Source organism: Strigops habroptila, chromosome 2 (genome assembly GCF_004027225.2).
Source record: "Strigops habroptila isolate Jane chromosome 2, bStrHab1.2.pri, whole genome shotgun sequence".
NCBI classification, from domain to species: Eukaryota; Metazoa; Chordata; class Aves; order Psittaciformes; family Psittacidae; genus Strigops; species Strigops habroptila.
This window is the reverse complement of record NC_044278.2, coordinates 14,307,678-14,327,112: the sequence shown is the minus strand read 5'-3', so window position 1 is coordinate 14,327,112 and position 19,435 is coordinate 14,307,678. Positions and strand designations below refer to the sequence as shown.

Here is a 19,435-nt window from a genome sequence, read left to right as displayed (position 1 = left end):
TCTGATTTACAGAAGTAATTAACAATATAATAATGTGAAGTGAAAATCCTCATATTCTTCTGTTTTGTCTTTTTTAGATATTCTATGCGAAACAGTGAGGATTAACTGTATCCTTACTTTGAAACATTTCTGAGCAGTCTTTAGCTAAAAAGACTAACTAAAAAGTTAAGTAGCTACATAGACGTAATGAAGAAAACAGAGTATATTTGTTACCTCACTAATGCAAAAGTTTTTCATTAGTGGTTTTCCATTATTGAACAACTAAGTCACTGTATTTTTATTCATTACAAAAAATCAGAAACAGCTGAGAAAGCAATGGGGACATTCTTTTACAAGCAATAGTGTTGAACTTGAACAGACATTGGCTATGAGTGGCAGAGATTTCTTGAGTAAAGCTAGTATTTCCATGTCTTTACAGGTATTCCCTCTATAGAGTCCACATAACTGCTGAATCGCTGCTAAAGAAAGGTATACTTTATGTGCACGCATGCACAGAAATTAGACTGATTTACACCGACAACACAGGTAGCCTTCCAAGATTGAGTCACAAAATCTGTTGAGGACATTGTGTGCTTAAACGTCAGGATGATGTTTCATGATGTTATTCTTTCAAGGGAGAGGTTCTCTATAGCTCTTGTCTCTTTCTATAAACAAGTGGCATGTAAAATCTTGTGCAGATATTCTGGAGCACTATGCATGAAGAGAAAATACATCTAGAGAGAGAAACAGATGAAAGGCTGAGCACTGTTCACATGTTGTTCATGCCTCTGGGTTATGATTTTCCTTGGAAGAAAGGGGAATATATTCCCTGTAAATGTGCATTTGGTGCAGTTCATCTTTCATGAGTAATAGCTGACCATCACACATGGAAAAGATTTAATTTCTAATCTTCTATGGCAAAATCCCTGAAACAGTGTAAGCGTGTAACAGCCATACAGTTACATTTGTAAGGGAAAGTTTCCTGGTTTTTTATAGAAGTACAAACAGTTCAAAATCAGTCTTCACTTTTCAAACATCTTTTTAACATTATGAACTATACCTGCATTTCTGATAGAGGGAATATGAACTGAATTTCCTACTAAAATTATAGTAATTTAATGCAGCATACTCTAATATCAATAAAGTACATACCGTACAATTATGGTGATCCACTTAAATTCCAATAAAGTTGTGTCATTAAGGAGAGTGTACTACATTATGTAATTGGTTCTGCCTCTGTTACAAAAATTATCTTTTAAGACAGACAGAACCATATGACAATGAAAGCTCCAATTCCATGAATGTATAAAGCAAAATCTTTCATTTTCAAATCTATTTTATGAAGGGCTGTTTCTCCACAGTAAGCTGAAACTGATAAAGAATCTGTTTCAAATGTACCATCGGAAGACTAAGGCAAGTCAGCGTTTACATTTTTGACTGTGTACTAATCTCAGGACAATGGAAGGGATAATGGAAGCCATCATTTAGCACCTTATATGACTTGTCTCCAGAAAGCAAAGGATTGCATTATGCTGGTTTATTAGGGTTTACGAACTTCAGTCTAGGCAGGACAAAACCTGTGCAAGTGTAGAGCTTCCTATGGTAGTCATGATCAGGGAGCTTCCTACCAGTAACAAAGGATTTACAAAGAGACAGATTTTGTATTTAAAATAAACAAAAACATTTTTCCCAAATAAATCCTAAAAAATACTGGCTGAGCCTGGGTCAGATAAAGCTAAAAAAACTTTGGATCTTTATTCAGGCATTTCCAGAGTAACAAAATAGAGAGGTCAGAGTCAAATGTATCTCTCGTATCTTTTCATAGGAATGACAGGGAGATACAGGACATTTGGGTGCTTCCTTCAGAAACAGCAACAAGAAGAAAAGCAAATTCCCTCTCACCTGTACATCCTCTACTATGGATTTGAAAACACCACATTATGAAGCAGGTGAAAATATAAGCAGGAGGAACTCCACAACACAGAGAGTTCTTCCTAGCAATCATCTGGGTTTTGTACCAGATGTTAGTCTGATCTGTAAAGCTGGAACTTACTCATGTAACAAGCTAAAACTTCATAATTGTGTGGAAGTTACCTGAATATTTTCAGAGCAAATAATTAAAAAAAAAGAGAGCTTGAGCTGTGTGTACTTATGTGGGGATATACACACACACACATATATAGATATAAATATATCTGTACATACATATGTATTATAGACAAATATATATATTTACAGGTTCAGTAACTATTTCAGAGTTAATAACAGCACTGTGGCAGGAGGTTACTTGAATCAAGGGATGTATGTGCAATCTTTAAAAATAAATTTTAACTGATTTTACATAGCAAAGGGAAGCTATGTCCACGTGTAATGTCAGTGTTCATTATTTTAATGAAAGTACTTCAAACTCAAGAAAATAATGTGAATTAGAAGAGAATTACAGAATAGAGGTATTTTTCATCTGCTCACTAAGTATAAAAATATAAATCATGTAGAAAATAAGTAGTAATAATAATAATAATAATAATTTTAATGCATTGTGTATCAGTTGGCTGCTCATTTTGAAAGTAAGGAATAAAACCAAGGCAGTACAGTCTGCAAAAGACAACTGTAATGATAGACCACGCTTTTCAAATGTTGTGAGGGTGGCTGGTTCATTTACTCTGCTTAAGAGACCTAATTTCTGATGAAGCCTGCAGTTATTTAGGGTTAATAGACTTTCTTCATTTCATTACACTTTTGTGAACTGTAAAAGTTTTTGAAGTGAGTAGGCTAAGAATTACTCACAGATGCTCTTAGCTGAAGATTATTTCCTCATCTCTCTCCTTGCCACTCTATGCAGCTAATAAAATAAGAGACAGAATTGTATCCCACAGCTTTCCTATTGGTCTTCTCACTGTCAAAGCAAAGGTTGTCTACAGAAGCCTACAGCCTCCCCTTTGGGATTCACTTCCCCATAGCAAGTTGGGTTTCCCAATAATAAAGCTTTGCTTTTCTTTAGAGAAAGAACTCTGAAGAAAGTAGCTGCATATAAAATCCATCACCCTACTCCATCTCCTCAAAAGACAGCAGAAGAGATCTTCCTTTGGACTGAATCTCCCATTTATTTATCTTCTACTTTCCCATGTTAAGAAAAAAACGTGTACAAATGATGTTTGGAATTTAAACCAAATTGAACCAGACCTAGCAATTTTTTCAACTGGTTTTTTTTCGGGTGGTGGCATTGTAGGATTCAGTGTATTTCATAGCTAGGATTTTCCAGAAGTTGAGAGATATATAAAGGTTTCCTTCAGAAACTTTCAAACCTTTATATAACACAAACCAAATATAACACACTTGTCAATGAACTAGACTATGCATGAAAGTGAGAAGTGAACAAAACTAGTAACTGCGTCTTGTTCCTTTCTCATTTAGAATTACAGCACATGCTTGTCATGTTTTTTTTTTAACCGGTATAGTTTACCTGGATAGTTTTCAGCATGAATGCAATGCTCACATAGCTGCAACTCAGATGCATGAGCAGAAAAATAGTATCACAAAACAATGAAAATTTTCACTGTGGTCTTTCAAGGCCACAAAAGCATAGCGCATACTAGCTGTCAAAAATTTACTTGATGTAAGATTTCCTGTTGATTGAATACACAGAATAGCATAATATAATTTTCAATATTTTTAGTAAAAATTGACATAAACTGTAAATTCTGTGATAATATTCTCATTTAACTTCTTGTTCTTGTCACAGTTTTTGCTTTGGAAAAGCAAACTCACAAGTAAATAGAATGAAGCAGGGAGAATCAAAGTTTATGAACGAGCTAGCTTCAACTTTCTGTAGTATCCCTGCTCAACTTCCCTCTCTGCTTACCAGATTTGTACCCACATCACGCCTCCACCTGAGCACTGTCTGAGTACCAGGGCGTTAAGCAGCGCTGCCTGTATCGGCACTTCCCAAATCTCTTCTGTCAGTACTTGTCTACTTTGCATAGAACACTTAAATATGCACTGGAGCAGAGGCTCAAGCTCAGGTGTTTCATCAGGAGGAGAAGTGTCCCAGGTATTTGGCTATGAAACTATTCTCACTTTCAATCTCTGCTGTTTAATTACACTCTAAAACATTCTGGTCAGAATGGGAAAATATCAGCAGGAGGAACTCCACAACACAGAGAGTTCTCCCTAGCAAATGGCTAAATGTCCTAAACCAGTTTAGAAGCTGTGTAGGAAACTAAGTTTAGTTTTCCATAAACTTACAGCAGTACATTTGCCAAAGCTATTAATTGATGTAAAAATAGCAGCAGAGTTTTAGCAGTCTAGTTCAATTATCTTCTTTTTCTTACCAACATAATTTGTTAGACATTTGGCAAACTGGAAAAAAAGCAGTGTATATTTTAGTAAATAACAATTATTTTTAAATCATCCATTTAATAATATTTTCTATTTAATATATTTTATATTTTAATGTTTATAATACTTATAACACTGAAATTTGCATTTCATAATATTTTTGTAAATATTACGGTACCTCTGAGTAAGCACTGTGTAAATGTTAACTGTTTTTCTCACTAGCAGTGTATTTCTAATCTCACTGGTTAACAACACTTAACTTGTAAATAATTTTCTTAATTTTCTAGGGAAAGAATAAAGGACTGCTCCTTCTCCTTAAATAATACTGCCACCACAAACTTGTGTTTGCAAAATGGTGATTTTTTTTTCCCCACTGGGCGAAACTTTTCAAAGCTCAGAGAGCCCTTTTGCCATATGATTATATCAGAATTTCAGCTTTCTTTAAAAAGAAAAAATTCTAGCCTCAGGACACCAGAGACAAGACTAAGAACTTAAAGCTCATGATCTTGAAAGATAAATAAAAAGCCACTCAAAATTATTACTTTTATCTTCTCCCATGGGTCTGAATCATGTTTGAAGACTGGTACTACTGTGATGGCTTGAAGGACAAAAGAAACAAAGACAGTATCTGGTCTAGCTTTTGCAAGAAAAGAGCTGTACAATTTCACTCAATAACTCCTGTGTTTCATTCCAGTTCTAAAAGCCTCAAATTCCTGTCTTTTATGCAGAAATAAAAATCCTGTTTTTTGGGGTTTTTTTTAATAAGAACAAATAAATTTTGTGATAAGTGGGGGTGGAGAGGGGAGCAGGGGGATGACACAAACTCACTTGCAATACACACAATTTGAAATGCAAGTGGATGTGATTAGACAATGGGTTTTTTGCTTCCACAGATTTGGACTGTTGAGCTCAAATTACCGGTCTGTGATGTCATTTTGGAAGCTCTGAGAGGGAAGGCACTGAAAGGAGCACACTGCACAGAGAGAGGGCTGTCATGTGTTGAAGAGAGCTGGCTTACATGTGCCTCCTGTGAAGCCTCTCTGCATGAGCAAGAGGCATATTTCATAGAATCATCACAGAATCACAGAATGGTTTGAACTGGAAAGGACCTTACAGATCACAGTGCATCGTCGCTTGCTTGATGACACCCTTCTGTTCATAATGTACCCCAATTTTTGCAACCAAGTGGCAGTTTGGAAATTGGACTAATAGGAATTCTTAAAAAAAAACCCGTTGGTATCTGCTTCAGGCTTCATACCACCATGCAGAACTGGGATGGATTTTTGCACAAAGTGGGTGCCAGGTGTATCTTGTCACGTCAGTTTCACAAGTTGGTTCAGGCTGTGCTGCTCGTTTGTGAGACACAGATGTTTTCCCAGAGGGGCAGAAGTCTCTACATTTGCACATTAGGGATGCCAGATGCTCATAGCCAAAATAGTTGTGAGTAGGTTGATACAGCATAGTGTGATCCAGATCAGAGCCTTGATGAGTCTTCTAACATGGGCATTTTCTATCCAAAATGTCATTGCAATCCTGGATACATGGCATTCAAATACAAGAGACTCTTCATATGCATGTACAAAGAAACTTCACAGCTACCTGCTAGGCACTACTCATGTTCTGTTAGAAAAAGATCACATTATTTCATATACGCCATGTTTCTCTTGGTGCTTCAGTTGACAAACTGATGGCTGTTTTCAGAAGGTCACTGATCATTCAGCCACACCAGAGGGAAGGGCAGTGCAGAAGAAGTGAATGGACAACCAGTGCTTTATTGCAATTGCTTTTGGAGAGAAGAGGAAAGACTTTAGATGGCTTTTTAAAAAACTCAGATGAAAGCAAATGGGTTTGTGAGTGAAAATGATGTAAAATAATGCAATCAGTAAGTTATTCATCCTGTTGTCTATTCTAATATTGTCTGCTGGCAAGAAATTACTTGAAAATGTTGTGAGCTTACGGCTCAACACTGATCAGAGTGCCTTATATCCTTTGAATTTTCTGAGTTCCTCTGCAGCTGACTTAAACGCGAAGGTCCCATGGAAATACTGTTTTGAGTAAGAAAGTGGTGATAGGTTTTGTCCATATTGCCATGCTGTGCAAGCACATAATAAGTATGTCAGGGTGCAGTAGAGGCCAGTGGCTCCATGGGGCTGCACTGGTTCTAAGCTGATCCTTGACTGCCAGAGCCAAGCCCCCAACAGAGGGAATGCACTGGAGCCCATGGACAGAGTCCTCTGAAAGCTTAACCTCAAACAACAGCCTCTACAGCAAATCCTACGCAAGCAGTGTTACATGGCTGCAGTGTCCTCAGACTTGCCTCTCAGGTGGTGAGTACAGACAGCCTTCACCCTCCACCTTCAGAGAAATCATGTTGTAATGTTGAAATGGTTGGACTTGATGATCTTCAAGATCTTTTCCAACCTAGCTGATTCTATGATCATCTAGTTCCAACCCCCCTTCCAGTGGCAGGGACACCTCCCACTAGACCATGTCACTCAAAGCCCCATCCAAACTGGCTTTGAACACCGCCGGGTACGGCGCAGCCACAACTTCTCTGGGCAACCTGTTCCACTGTCTCACCACCCTCGTAGTGAAGAACTTCTTCCTAATATCTAATCTAAATCTACCCTCTGTCATCTTAAAGCCATTCCTCCTTGTCCTACTCCTATAGGCCCTTGTAAAAAGTCCCTCTCCAGATTTCTTGGAGGCCCCCTTTAGGTACTGGAAGACTGCTAGAAGTTCTCCTCGGAGCTTTCTCTTCTCCAGGCTGAACAACCCCAAGTATCTCAGCCTGTCTTCACAGGAGAGGTGCTCCAGCCCTCTAATCATCTTCATGGCCCTCTTCTGGACTTGCTTCAACAGCTCCACATGCTCCTTATGTTGGGGGCCCCAGAGCTGAGCACAATACTCCAGGTAGGATCTCATGAGCGGATATTTGATGAGAAAAAATAAAAGTCTGAAGCTGAACATCAGCATACAGGCTAGTGTGGGCTAGGTATGGACAGACACATGAAGAGTTGAAATGGGCCTGAAGAAATATTCATTATAAGTCTTATACAAGAAATGCCTTATTAAAGATTTTTTGGTTACAGCTCATTGACCCTGAAGTAATTAGCATTAAATATCACTTAGGGAAATTGCTATCCTATGGTATCTGACATGGTGAAAGAATAAAAGAGGAACTTGCTCTGACTCACGTAGCTTTGAACTTTCCTTTCTAAATACCAAGCAGCTTTCCAATCTAGTAGCAAGTAACCCATGAGGTGAACTCTAGTCTGCAGGATAATGGAGTGAGGGACTGGACTCCTGCCTTCTTAGCAAAGAGGGCTACAGAGAGCTGTCACTGCGCATAACTGTTTCTCTCATTCTGTTCTGGCTGAATGGCAGTGCTCTCCTTCCTGGCATCCTTAGCAACTAAAATCATTGCTTCCGAGAACTCAAAAGCCTGAGGCCTATAACACACGCTAGCAAACTAGCACGCAGACCAGTAGAGGATGCTGAGAAAGCAGCCAGAAGAGGCTGACAGTGAGAAACATACAGTGTCTCCATCACTGGATATATTCTGAACTTCATACCTCTCATATGAAGCGATTTGTGATGCATTATGTTGCCTCTAGGACAGCACAGACATCTGCATCTCACCCACGAAAGTCACAACCTCAGATGTGGCAAACGGGCATCAACAAGAAAGCCTGCAACTTTATATCTGTAGAGGTTATATAGAAAAGTTATGTATTTTTGCTGTAGAGAAAGAAGGCTGACTTTGAACAAGCTAACAACTCTTTGTAGACCAAAGAGATTAGTACCTGAGCAATTTTTCCCCCACAGGTTTGTTTGGCTTCATGGTATTAGCTCTTCTGCTGTACTATGCTTGCAAGTGACAACTTCCTGGAGATGTAAGCTGCTGTGTATGTTTGAGATACTAAAAACTCACTGTGGCCTCTACATAAGCACAGGCATACTTCTGGCTGATGACACTTTTGTCAATATTGCATCACCCAAGAAATCCCATTTATCCTAGAATCATTTAAGTTAAGATCTACTAGAGTGCAATTCCTAGTTATTACCACGAATAGGTTTCAGTGGAGACTCCTTTACAGCATGCCTTAGGTGCAACAGAAAACAAAAGCATCTTATTCTTTTCTTGAGCCAGAGGATCCAACAAAAAAGCATCTGGTCTATAAAACAGGCAATAATGGGAAAATAGGCAGTTCTTTAAAACATTGCAAAATTTATTTCTGCCAGAGAAGGCTCATGTGATCTACAACTGCCTTGTATGACTTTATACTCAGAGAGCTTTCTGCAGCTTTCGTTTTATGCTTTCTTTTCAATCCAATGTTGCATTCCTGAGGTCTTTACAGGGTGGCTCCTGTCTTGGTACTTCAGCTATTACTGACAAGTAAATGAATCTATGCTATACAACCCTAGACCCTATCACCATTTAGTGGGAGATGTTTTCCCTGCTTCCTGTCTGGAATCTGTTCCTCAATCAGTGTCACATTTTTTGAGCTCTGTATTCAGATTTATTCTTGTTGAAAAAGTCCAAGAAGGAGAGATTTCTAGTACTCTATGTTTTATTTGCACAAGGGACTGCAACCAGGCTTCTAAAATATATCTGTGAATACAACATCAATTTCTTTAAGTCCTGAGCTTTTTTTAACCTTGGTGTTGTCACTGTTGGTTTTATTTTTTTGAGGTTGCTTACCTCATCTTAGTGGTATCAGTGTAATCCAAGATTACTCTTCAGAAGTCAATGGAATCGTCTAACATAAACCCACATACACACATGGAATAAAAGCCTCTGAGTCACAGGAATAAATCTGTAGCTGTTTGACTTCAACTAACCACTGGGTAATGAAAACATTCTTTGCTGTGAGATTGACTCTGTTAGAGCTTTTCTTTCTCAAATCCCATACAACACGAATAGATAGCTTTTTACTCCTTTTGCTCTCTGTGGCACATTTCATTCCTCGCCCTGTGTGAATTTTTAGATGTTAGATCTTCTTTGTAAAATCTGGTAACAATTCAGACATAGGACAAGTCAAAGATTTTTGTACGCTCAGTCCAACAGGCCTGCTGGATGTTTCCCTGAGATGGCTTTTCGTACGTGATATACTGATGTATGTGTGTCTACATGCTACTATTTGTAAGTTGTTCACCTCTCATGGTGACACTAAACAAAATTTGTTGCTATGACTTTCTTTTCACACATTAATTCTCTTTTAGAAAAGTTTAGCTACTTTTGACTATTCTGCTATAATCGTAATTCACTGGTAAGTTAAATATAGTCAGGCTGGATATATCCCTGTAATATTTTTAAAGGAAGATTAGGGGCTGGAAGTAGGTTGCAGGAATTCCCTTTTTGTAGAGATGACGGCACTTGGCTAATGGGATCTACCACATTGCAAACTATTCCCCATAGCTGGGCTTTCTTTTTTGAGAGTATGAAATGAGAATGAGAAAATTTGAAATGAGACTACTGAGCATTCTCATTTATGCTCAGTAGATATGAATGCGTAACAGAGAGTCATCTTGTACATTATAATGCCACTGAGAGATGCTTAACCTTAAATGAGAATTTCTACAGATATTTCCAAAGGAGAAGTTAACCCAGTTGTCCAGTTTGGCTCTTTTGACCAAAAATCAGCTTTTTAAAAATACCTCAGTGTGATTTGACCAAGATCTGATTATTAACTCATTTTAGAAAAAGGAGTGCATCCACTTTACAACCAGGTGAATGTTTCAATTTCTCCCTATAATACTTTCTTGCCTTCAAGGTTTTGAACGTATGTTTCATTGTTACATGGCTTTTCCTTCATTGTTACATGGCTTTTCCTATATTGTGTTTTCATAAGTAGAATTCTGCCTCTTTAATTTTTAACTGTTACTTAGTGATGATCAGTTATCAGGTGTGACTTTTTTTGTGACTAGATGATGATCATTAAACTGGGTAAAAACGGGAATTTGAAGTGGGTAATTTGTTTGGTTTGGACAAAAACCAGGTGGACTACCTTGCAAGCATTTTACAGAACTGTGGCTTTCTAAGCTACGGCATTATTTGCCTTACGACACGTCTTCCACTGAAACCTTAGTTACTGTTAGTTTCAAACAGCATGAAAAGTAAGAAGAGGCTGATGTTTCTTAACACGTTGTGCCTTTACAGGCAATGCTCCAGTTCATAGATCGGTACAGTAAATCTGATTTGTGCATTTGGTCAGCTGTCCCCAGACACAAACACACTCTGTATACAAAACAAGAAAACGTGTTGGCTCTTGGTCTCTTCTTGCACATCACACTGTGTACCTCCTCTCACCTGAAACATCACTTCATTGAAGAGATACTTCTTACTAATTTGCAAAAACTCCCTGTTAACCAACAAACTCTTAAGAAAGCTCCTCCCAATTCCCAGATTTTGAAAAGCTTACGGGTTAAACATTAAACATGCTATATGAAAAGTATTGATATATTTAAATGTACTATATTTTAAATACATTTGTGAATATGTAAAATATTGAAACCACTGAATTGTGGTTTAGAAAGAGAAATATTTGGAGGTTTGGTTTTCTTTTTTTTCTGTAGCTGCATGAATCTTATCGCAGCATGGGCTGGGCTCCGTGTTTCTCAAAAATACAGGTGACATTTGCTTCTAGTCTCATTATGAAAGTTAATGGATTTTCTGGTTAAGAATGGCTGTAGTCATCATTACAGAGTTTTTTTGTGGCCAGGGAAAACCCAGATTAACCTGACATGGTTTTCTGTTGTTTGGTTGGTTGGTTTTGTTTTTCTGGTAAGAAAAATGAAGTAGTATAGATCTCCTCTGGTCTTGTGGAACTCTACTGCCTATTTCAAGAGGACTTTCCAGCACTAAATTTTTCAGCTCTAAAATTACCTAGTGTTCCCTTTCTTGCTCTTGTCAGAAAAAAGAAAAGTGACCTTTCCATTCACATTTTTATGCTTATCTTGAGGCTACACAATACTTACTCTTTCTTGGCCAGACATAAAATTTACAGACAACCTTAATGAGATCTGTTTATATTTAAGAGAATCTGACTTGTTTCAACCATACATCTTTGAGTTCTGCAATTTGCTGACATGTAATTTGTCAACATGTAATTTGTCATGGGCTTGGGTGATGTCCAGGGAGAAATATGAGGACTGAAACATATAGGCTGCGTCAAAACTTCGCTCCATGCCCTCTTGCAGTGAAAGGGCATTTCAGATGCATAGCACACCTGCTTTTAACCATATGTCCATCCATGCACATGCACAAATAAAAGTGTGATGGTCCTTTCCGTATCCCTGTGCCATCACAATGATGCCATGAGGACCCTTCTGATAATTCTGCATTTTTTGCCATTGTATTTATTGGGGTCCGTCTGATGCTGCATGAACGTGGGATTCCCAGCATCTAAAGGGATGTAAGATTTACTCACTATCCTGCAGTCCTCTTTATTCTGTCTTACTAAACCAGCTATTTTATTACGCCATTTGCTGTCAGGCCTTTCTTACTGACATGTGGAAAGAACCCTGTGCAGTCCCTTCACCTCTCATCCCCCATCCCTCAGAACAGAATAGAAGCCAAATTTTTGGCTAAATTTTTGGGAAAGGAGTTGGCTTTTCTCCTCCCTTCCATCCTCCTCACGAGAGTAAGAAATACACAGTTAGCATTCAAATTGTTATTCTAAAAGGCTTTACCCTGCACATAGCAATCCAAAATAACTGTTAACATGCATGTGGACAATTACTCTCATTTCCTTCTCTCTTAATCTACTACATCAAAACTTTTGGGGTTTTACTTCAGGAGTTTCTGCGCAATACTTTAAAGATGAGTTTTTACTAAATGATTTTCTCTGTTCTCAGCAAGGCTTGGATCAGTGGCAGCACGGAGCTTCTTATACATCATAGTATTATTCTATTCAAGCTTTACAGCCTGGCCATCTAATAGACTTGGAAGTCCATGACACAATTGTTGCCTAAGTGCTTCATTAAAATTTTCAACAGGCTTTACAGAAGTTAGGTTAGCATTAAATGATCCACTTTCATAACACTTTTCCAAGTAATTTAGAAACTGATTTACATCACAAATATGGTACTATATCTCAGGAAACGAGCAATTCTGTGAGGCCCAAATGATATGATATTTGATATTTAGAAACATTTATGATAATGGCATTCCAGTATGTGTCAAATTAGGCACTTATAAATCATCGGTCATATTGAATATCTGAATTTAAGTGATTTCATTAAGCCTAATACAGAAAAGCCTGCCAAATTAATCTCTTTTTGGATGCCAAAATTGAATGTTTTAGGAATAATATTTTTAAATATAAATAATTATACTTAAAATAATCGCATGGTTCATTCATTTTAAAGACCTTTAAATCATTCCAGTCTTGAATCTAATTTCAAACTTGCAAGCATTATTAAAGTGACTTAAAGTGTTTAATGCAATACATATGGGATGGTAATGTTGCTAACTCCTCCAGGCGTAAGCTGAAAACAAATGTTTTTTGCAATTTGTGCCAGTAAGAACAGTACTTCCTCCTAATGACTGAACACCAAACAAGTTTCAGAGGACTGTTATTATTCTTATTAAAAGCATTTCCGAAACTCATGATGAGCTTCTAAAGCAAATCTCTGTTATTCTGCTACCACAGTATTAGTGTTTATTTAAAACACACCAATATTCATCCAATGAACTTCAAAGGAAACGGCACAAGCTAAAGAACAAGAAGCAGCCAGACCAGCCTTTAAAAAGTTGTCTACGCACATCCATGTTCTTAAGGTTCACAACATCCAGCCTATTATATTTTTATTGTTCTATCAAACACTATTCTGCAGCTACAATATCACTCATACATTTTCAAATAAAAGATTTCTGTTTATTTTCAATTGTTAATTAATCCTTAATTTCTGTAACTAGAAGGAATGAGTATTTGATAACAAGAAACTCTTCAGCCCTAAAACATTGCTAAGTTTAAGACTGACAATCACCTCTACTAAGTTTTTGTTCACGTTTCTGTTTTGAGTTTTCCTGTTCAGTGATCATAATGTATACATTTTGCATATGTCTATATTTCCACTTTCCTGTCACTACTTCAAAGTAGTTGTGATCAGAGCTGCCAATAAAATCATAGAAAATAACTGCCTGGTATCTCTGGATGTACTGATCAATATTTATAACTATTTGGTATTACTGACCATCACAGAGGTAGGATTTCCTAACAGAGTCAAGCAAGCACATGCTTCCGCTCTACTGTGGGCACCATGCTGGAAGACCGACTGCAACCCACACCGTCCTGTATGCAGGAAGATGCAGAGCTGCAGTAGCACCTGGGGCCACACTTTCTTTCATCCCATGCAATAAATTCCTTGAATAGATGTTTACTCCTGCTATAGTTACAGATCAGGACTGCCTGCCAAATTATACCTTGATGCAAGCAAGAAAGCAGTGAAAAGAGGCAGGAAAGAGCTTGAACTAGGCAAGAAGAGAACTTACACTTGTCATGTTTTTCTCAGTTACAGTAGCTAACTAGGCATATAAATAGGGATAAGAAGAGATAACAGGCTGCCTGAGTACTTCCATCCGTCCCATCCTCATTGTTGCTCCTGGGAGAACATGAACTGGTGGAGGGAACAGGTCTATGTCAAACCTCATTTTCTGGTCTGCTTTTGCAGCTACCTGTCTTATTGCAAAGACAGCAGATGATATAGTGACAATGTATCCATACCGCCTTTCCATAGGGCCAGGAGTCCACACTTCTTTGTGCCTTCAATAGTTCTTTGTAAATAGAGCAGGTCTTCATTTTCTCTCTCAGTCTGTCACTGCATTGGAGTGTCACTTCACCATCAATTTGTGTGACCTCCAGATTTTTAGCCTGAAAATCCCTAAGAAATGAAAAGAACTCAGTTATCAAACGAGCTTTGGACAAACCTTCCAATAGTGCTAGTTTCCTATCTTAGTATTTCTCATATTACATTTGAAATAGCACTATTTTACACAGTTAAATTAACAAAATGTGATTTCCCCCCTCTAATCCCCAAATCATAACACACCTAGAATTTGAACATTCACCTGTAATTACAAAAATTACAGTCTACAGAGCATTGTAAAATAAACTGCTTCTGATCCTGAGCCAATATGTCACCTAGACTTGTCTTCATTTTGACATGTTTCATGTGGGTGTGAATTGCTTCTCACTATTTCGCTTGAAGCCTTCAATTCAATATAACAGTAACATCCAGGAACAATCCCTATTATTTATCTCACTGTGGATTGTACATAATCTCCTGCAACTTTATTAGAAGGTACAGTGTTTTAATTTTTGTGAAAAACAATTCCTTGTTGTCAGAATGTGGCTGAAAATTATTCTCTAATCTATCTTCTCTCCGGTAGCATGCCAGAGTTGGCTGGGATTTAAAACTTCACTCTTTTATTATTAACATTTTTTCCTTTTATTACAGCTTTCAAGTAGGATCTGGGGGATGCCAAAGCATTATAAAACTTCCCTAGGAAAGTTATAACTGAAAGAAAGCATTTTGAAACAAACCTGATGGGAGTGCAGTTTGCTGTTGAGTTTTGTAATTCCTAATAAGAAAAACACCTGCACTCCTGGTATACGCGGATAAGAGACAGCCTCTGCTGCCTCATAGCTTTCTGACAGCAAACAGAATCCAGGGGTTGCAGAGCTTAAGTAGGAGTCATCACTGTTTTAAGTGCTTGTGAGACCATTAGTATCAGTGCTTTAACTGTACTGCTTATTTTGCTTTCAGAATTGATAACTCTTTGATGGCTGGGGTCTGAAAAGTATACAGGGGAAATAGATGAATTGACTGATTTCCGTTTTTCAGCTAAAAGTAGGAGTACGTCTTTGTTAGTGAACAGACACTGGCTACCACATGGCTACTACAAAAGAAATTGTCCATATAACTGACAGTTTTCAGTTTCTTGAGGAGTACGTCTCTGAGTATCGAGTCTACCTGATACAAATATTAACTTGACAAAAGTGCTGTACAGTCTGTCAAAGGCTCAGAGGCTTATTTATTTTTATCCTCTTCTGCCTTCCCCCTCATTTTTAGCTGTTCCTGGTCTTTGGAAGCTGCTTGTTTGCTTCAACACTTCTTCGCTCTGGGCTTGCCTCTGGGAGCTGCCCATTGCTGGGCCTCTGTGCAGGATGCAGGTGATGAAGGTTTAACCGCTCTCTTTTGATTTTGAATGATTTTGCCATTCTGCCACAAAAGCAACTGGAATCTAGGCAGAAGACATTCCCAACACTCCTCATCTCTATTATACAGTTTGGCCCTTAAAGCCAAATACCAAAAGCTAAATGCCTCCCAAGTTTCTCCTCAACATCAATAATGTAATGCGTAAACAAGCAAAAAATTTAAGCACAGCTAGCTCTAGAATCCAGATTTGTTCACTGTGACTACTGCCGTAACCTAGGAAAACATGCTTTCTCCTGCTGGGTTCTGTCTTGTTTTCACATCTCTTTACAGTTTCTTTTGGAAAGATCTCTTTTAAAAGTTATACAATGAGGCTAAACCATCTTTTTGTACTAAGCGTTTCCAGTTTTCTGAAATGTTTGTTCATGTTACTTTATACCTTATAAAGTTATTTAATCAGTCTTGGCCTGCTCAGATCATTCATCTATTCAACATGTTTCACAAAGTTGCCTTGAAAATGTTAACTTCATGTGGGGTTTTTTTTCAACAACATAACTCTAGTCATTTAATATTATAAAGCTATTACTTAATAATGGAAATTAAAGAGTTTGTTAACTTTTTACTATTTGAAAATGTAAAACGTTACTTTGTTATAGACTTAAAACAACTTAATTACTTCTTAAATTGCTCCCAGTCTACCAAGACATGAAGCGACATGATTTAGTGGTGGACTTGGCAGTCCTGGGTAACAGTTGGGCTTGATAATCTTACAGGTCTTTTCCAACCTAGTTGATTCTATGATTCTAAGGCAATTCATTACTATCAGTAATATACTAAGGTGGATTGCTAACTCCTTATGATAAAGTTACAGGGAAATGTTTAATCAAGCCCTGTCTCACAGTGCTGTTTTTTCCTAGTGATGCAGATCTGTTACCTGTATTAACTCTGCAGAATCTGCTGCAACAAACACCTCCTTCCTTGTCTTGTGCGTATCTTCAGCTCTGTAGAGAAGGAATGTGTCAATAACCAGTTTAAACCAGTTCATTGGAGTACAGGTTTTTCGCCACAGAAATGAAGAACTGTGGTTTGAAAAGCTGTATGCTCTTAAGAAAATCCATTCTGATGAACACTGTTGGAAAAATAGTTCTCTGTAAATTTGCTTTGAGTGAGGCACAGCCTATATAAAGCACACTGGTTATGAATTATTAATGCAATAAGCCAGAAGGTTTAAGAAGAAAAGCCCTGCGCTCCCCCTCTAGGAGAAGGGAAAAAGTAGTGTGGGAAGGCTTAATTTACATAAATTATTATTCAGCACCAATGCATTTTTTTCACTCAGCATTTTGCTGTAGTAAGAGTCTGTGTTCTGAGCCTAGGAGTACTGTGTGATGCTTGTGAGTTAAGGGATGGGAAATGAAATGACTGGGGAAGACACAGCCTAGGGAAAGTGGCTGCCCTGAGCAAACGCTTAGGTACAGAAATCAAAGCCAGTAAGAAAATTGTCTAAAGGGCTCCTTGCAGGGGTCCTTTTTTGCTTAGAGATGCCAAATGCTCCACAAAGATGTTAGAGGACAAGATCAGAGGTGACAGCTTTGGATAGAATCCGGCAGCAGAAATTTGTCTGAACCTGAGCAAGGAGAAAGAGCAAACCTAGCCCCAAGATGATCTTGACTACTTGAGTCTGGAAAGGGGATTTAAGAAAGTAATGGCAAGAATCTCATGAATGAAGTGCTGTATTTCAGAAAGCCAAACAATTCATAACTGGAGCAATGTAGCACCAGCCATGTCTCTGTCAAATTCTCTGAATTATAGTTATCTTCATTCAAGTAAAAATAAGACTTTTCTCCGTTAACCTAAAATTAGTTGCAGCTAGCCACTCCCAAGAATTACTGCAAGAGGTGAAGGAGAGGTAAACGCAAGCAGAGAAATCAATACCTAGATTTCAAATAATGTATTCACTTTCCAACTTGAAAATGGAGCTGTAGTTGCATCTTTATCTCAGACTATGTCTTCTTAGCTCTGTTGTTGAATGCAACCCAGCATACTGACATCAGCATCTGGCAGTAGAAAAGATACATGTTAACCTGCATTCATGCAGTTCTAGACATACTACAGTGAGAGGATGTTACTACAGTTCATTTTGCCAGGAGCTAGATAAATATTGGTAGAACTTCATTCGTCTTACTTCCTGCCTATAGCAAAACTCACAGCTAGAAAACAAGAGTTGCAGCTTTCAAAGATAAGTAGTGGTTTGTAAAATAGTCTAGGTGCAAGATAATCTTGACTCCTCAGTTTTTCTTAGGGAAAGGAATGCAGATTTGGATTCTGTTCCACAAGGTTAATCTCATGGTGGCACTGAATGCTGGACACTCACCCTTCACAGACAGAGGCTGGGGCAGCACCGCTCCCTTCTGCAGCAAAGACCACAGCTATGCCTGGCCACTCAGTTATGGTAGCCTTTGTTTATGCTGCAATCATTGAGTGACTTGAACCACAGTTATTTACCCTAGTTTTCACTTGTTTTCAATGCCCTAGAGGTTTTAGTGATTTCTGTCTGTCACTGATTTCCCCTGCTAAGCCATTCCTGAGTGCTCCCAAAATTGTGCTTTGAGCCGACTGCCTATTTTGTCAGACTTGGAAATGAGAGACTTTCATTCTGTGTACAAATCTCAATCTTTCCTAATGCTCGAATGCAAGCACAGCATTGTCAGCTCTGTGGCAAAGATTACTTTACAGTTTTTTAGAATTTTAATTTTTTTAGAAAACCAACATCACTTCGCATGAAATACAATAGATGCATTTGAAAACTTTCCCATTGTTTCTGTTTCCAGTATGTAAATCTGAGTATTTGCAGAATTCATTATATTTCCCTGAAGTTCATGCAAATGTTAAAGTAGCATTATTCAATTATGTAAAGCAGCAGGAAAGCTTTTCTTCTTTGTGTCTTGATATAATAGCATAAGTCAATATTCATGCTAATATTAACTGAAAAATTAATACCATTTCATTATTGTTGTCACAAATAATAAATATAAAAGCCTGAGTAAGTGGATAGACAACACTCCAGTTTCCCCACTTCATAAGATTATTTTCAGTATTTATTTATACTGCAACTAGACATAGGTTAAAATCAACTGTGCTAGGCAATCTGTATTTGAAAGCTGGGCTAACAGCTTACCTTTGGTCTCCTCTTATCCCGGGAGGAAAGTATAGTGGGCTTCTCTTCATATGCAGAACTCCACTTATTTTAAAGTACTCCTCATGCCCCAGGTGCTCTTAGGATAGACCAATAGGCCATTAAATTATATAGACTGTACCAAAGACATTTGCTGGAGGCTTGAGACTTTGTCCTTTCTGATTATTATATTTCAAATGAACACACTCATATCATTCAGACTCTTACCCAAACTGGATTTAGTTAAAGTTAATATAAATATATGCATAAATCTGCAAACACCAAGGGAACAGCACAGACAAAATTTAGGCTCTTGAAGTCTAAGCTAACTAAGCTGTAACTTGTTAAAATTAGTTTTAGCTATGTAAATTTAGAGGAGTAGTAAGTAATTAATAGACGTATCCGCAGCTCTCTCCATACTGATTTTAAAAACAAGTGAGTTCTGCTTAATCCTCAAATCACAAAATGTGAGTTATGAATTGGTGACTCTTCACTGGGGAGCTGAAGGCTTGCACTGACATTATTCTGAATTCCACTGACCTGTGGGATGCTCCTGATTTTCATTATAAAAGTAGACTCAAGGCTAAGGAATGACGTGGAAGTTACACCTTGGAAGAGAGTGTTAAATGTTGACATCTTGCTTTTTTAATATAGATCTTAATCTTTATCCTTCCATCTTTTTTATAAGAGAATTCATAAAGGCTATAAAAAAACCCATAAATGATATAAAAGCAGGTTTATTTCATTTTGCTGTAATCTTGTGTTTGCAACAAAGGATTATTC

The 19,435-nt window shown here is 37.8% G+C and overlaps 1 long non-coding RNA gene across 6 annotated transcripts in view; it reads right to left on the bottom strand.

Moving 5' to 3' along the window:
* The window catches only part of LOC115601598, a 54,060-nt gene extending 36,531 nt beyond the window's left edge, over window positions 1-17,529 (bottom strand). For all 6 annotated transcript variants that reach the window (XR_003989411.1, XR_003989413.1, XR_003989414.1 and 3 more), the window contains exons 1-3: window positions 17,413-17,529; window positions 16,415-16,481; window positions 14,049-14,205 (exon numbers count right to left, since the gene is read on the bottom strand). This is a non-coding gene — a long non-coding RNA (uncharacterized LOC115601598). The remainder of the gene's footprint in view (window positions 1-14,048; window positions 14,206-16,414; window positions 16,482-17,412) is intronic.
* Between the last annotated feature and the right edge of the window lie 1,906 nt (window positions 17,530-19,435).